The sequence below is a fragment of the Odocoileus virginianus genome, unplaced genomic scaffold, assembly GCF_023699985.2.
Source record: "Odocoileus virginianus isolate 20LAN1187 ecotype Illinois unplaced genomic scaffold, Ovbor_1.2 Unplaced_Contig_7, whole genome shotgun sequence".
In the NCBI taxonomy this organism is placed as follows: domain Eukaryota; kingdom Metazoa; phylum Chordata; class Mammalia; order Artiodactyla; family Cervidae; genus Odocoileus; species Odocoileus virginianus.
Genome location: NW_027224324.1, coordinates 1,626,982 through 1,630,319, shown reverse-complemented (window position 1 = coordinate 1,630,319; position 3,338 = coordinate 1,626,982). Strand labels below are relative to the sequence as shown.

Sequence of the window (3,338 nt, the reverse complement as noted above, 5' to 3'; positions counted from 1 at the left end):
GTTTTTCCATGCCCAGTTCTAACTGTTGCTTCCTGACCTGCATACAGGTTTCTCAAGAGGCAGTCAGGTGGTCTGGTATTCCCATCTCTTGAAGAATTTTCCACAGTTTATTGTGATCCACACAGTCAAAGGCTTTGGCATAGTCAGTAAAGCAGAAATAGATGTTTTTTTGGAACTCTCTTGCTTTTTTTGATGATCCAGCAGATGTTGGCAATCTGATCTCTGGTTCCTCTGCCTTTTCTAAAACCAGCTTGAACATAGTTATTGCAATGAGTCAAAAGAAGGTCTCAACGTTGTGAAGATCTTACTAGACCCACTCCCATAATTTACATTTTAAGATAACAGGATTAGCCAGAAGGTTTTCAGGAAAGGAGAAACTGTCCTCAAGCAGGATACATTGTTGTTATATAATCCTTAGTACAGAGTTTAAACTGAGTTGTTTGTTGTGTAATCATCAGTTCTGGGCTTAAAGAAAAAAAAAAAAAAACATTTTATGTGACTAAGACTAAGGAATGTAGAGAAAAAAAAAAAAAAGATTTGTCCTTTCCTCCTCCTTGAGAATTCCAGACCCCTATCTCTGCTTTGAGAGCCCCAGACCCCTTTCTCCTCCTTGGGGACCCCAGACTTCTTATCAACCTGCCTAGGAATTGACTCTCTCATTCCCCCCTTTTCTTTTAGGAGAATTATGTTGCCAAGGGAAAGGGGCATTGTTTTCATTCCATAACTACTTCCTGCTGTTGAGGGGCATTGTCCCTAAATTGTTGAGGCAACATATTCTCCTAACCCTCATATTGAGGGTCTCTGATCCAGGGGGCCAAGTAATAGTTGGAGGAGGCTGTGGCACTCATAGGAGCCTGGACAACCATTTGTAACTTAAAAGCTTTCAAACAGTTAGAAACAAACCCAGTTACACAGTTACAGATGCAGGGAGCAAACAGTAAAAACAGAACAATTAGAATTATTATGATTAAGATAGTTTTCCACCATGGGGAGCTAGTTAATGTTTCCCAAAGTGAGGTGACTGAGGCTTCAGGAGAATCCATAACCTGAATCATCTTGTTCACGTGTTTAGTAAAGTGAGTAACATTAGTACTCATGTCTGGTAGATATGTGAAACGTTGGGTATGAATAATAGCACAAGCTCCTCCTTGTGTGGCTGTTAGAATATATAAGGCCAATCTATTTTGTAAAACCACCTTTATAATTTAGTATTTATATCTATTTAGTATTTGTTTAGCATTAAGGACTGAAATAGCTTTTTGAGAATCTTGTAAAGCCTGTTGAGTAAAGTTAGAGAACATCAACTCATAGCATAACATCTGTAGTTCCCAGAGAGGGAACAAATATTGCAGCCAGATAATCATACCAGTGAAATATAGACTTTGTCCAGTGAGTTTTAAGGTGTGGCAGATTAGCAGGCTCTGCAAATATGAAGCCAAATATAAACTTAGGGTGCATCTCCCTATCCAGGCAGGGGGAAGCCACGCTCATAGGTAGGAGTCACATTTGGAGCAAACCAGCATGACTGAAGGGTCCAGTCCCAGTGAGTTCCTGGCCAGGCAAAAGGAGGACCTGAACTGGGATTGGAAAACACAGGAATGATTACATTGCATATTTCTTGAGGCAAAAATCCCAATTGTTTCCAGTCATTATAATTAAGTTGTCAGCTAACTTCTGGGTATGGCTTTTCTGTTCCCAGCATATGGGAGCATTAGATAGTAGGCATCAATTTTCAGGAGTTAGCCATATGATCTCATCCCATATCTGATAAACATCAGGGTAGGAAACCAGAAGATCTGGACCCATTTACCTTCTTATGTGCAGCAAAATAGTCATTAAACCAAGATAATGTATAATCAAAGTTGAAAGTCACATTATGTCCATAGTTAAGGTACAAAGTGTTACACTAGTCCATCTTAGGACTGTGAGATGTCATCAGATTAAAGTGACTATTGTTGGTGAAAATATTGACAGAGTTGAAGAAGGTCTTCTCCTTGAAGTGGAGGAACCCACCATGGGAAATCTTCAATTGATGAGGAGATGGAGTGCTCTGCAGACCCAGCAATTATATGATTGTGGAATGCAGCGTAGGAATGAGCCCAGGACAGGAAGGCATTGTCTTGAGGGTCAAATGGCAGACTCAGGACTTTTGGAGTCAGCAGAAGCAAGCCCACATAGATTCTCAGGCCCATCTCGTTCCTGGCTCAAACACTGGCTTGTTTGACTCAAAGGCTGGGTCAGGAGTTAACCTACTGGCAAAGTCTTTTTAAAAAGGCTGTAAGCTGAGTCACATAGTTAATTCTAAGGTTTTAGGGTCTATTACAATATCTGTGCACAAAACAGTCTGTCATAGATCATTCTGAGATGGGGGGGGCACAGTTTGAGCCTCATTAAAGCAAAGGGTGGACTGTGAACCAATTGTCTTGTATTTCCTGAGTTAGCTTACATGGGTGTCTTTTAATAATGTCTTTAGCCTTTTCAACTTTTTTTTTGAAGATTGGGGTCTCCAGGAACAGTATAAGTGATATCGTATTCCTAGAGCTCTTGACACCCCTTGAGTTACAGCAGCTTTAAAGATGGAGCCATTGTTGCTCTGAACTTTAGAGTTTAAGATCCCACTTACATCATGAGAAGTCAGTACAGTAAGATTTTGCCCATTAGTAAACTTATGAGCTTTAGGCATTAGCAAAACAATAGTAGCAATTACCCTTAAGGAATGTGGCCATAGCTTTTTTTTTAAAGTAAGGAACTAAACTCTGATCCTGTGGGCAAGCTCAAAGTTGGAGCCTGCAAGAGAGCAGTTTGAAGAGCCTTAAAAGCCTTTTGAGTCTCTGGGGACCAAACCAGCTTGTTGGTTTGGGCCTGCTGAGTCTCAGTTATAAGTTTATATAAAGGCTGGCAAGTTCCCCATAACCCAGAATCCAAATGCGGCAATAGCCTGTAATGCCCAAGAATCCTCTCAATTGTCTTAAAGTCATAGGTAGAGGATGATTTAGTATAGGTTTAAATCTAGAAAGCATCCTTCCATTTATCATTTAATATTTTTATACCCAAAATAGGAGTGTTTCATGGACTGTTATAGGGAATTAATAACCCTTGTTTCTTTAAATTTTCAATAATGAGTTTTAACCATTCCTTAACCTCAGGTTTTAATGGACACTGCTTCTGATGTGGAAATAGGTGAGGGTCTTTGAATTTGATAATGACAGAAACAGCATTTTGTGCTTGACCCACAGTTTTTCCATCAGCCCACACTTATAAGATTTATATTTTGTTCAGTTAAAAAGGGCAAATTCCATATTCGTGAAACAGAGGCCTGGACCTTGCTCATTACATCC

The 3,338-nt window shown here is 39.8% G+C and overlaps 1 pseudogene; it reads right to left on the bottom strand.

The window, feature by feature from the left end:
• Positions 1-779: 779 nt before the first annotated feature.
• On the bottom strand, positions 780-2,192 carry LOC139033890 (endogenous retrovirus group PABLB member 1 Env polyprotein-like; annotated as a pseudogene).
• Positions 2,193-3,338: the final 1,146 nt, after the last annotated feature.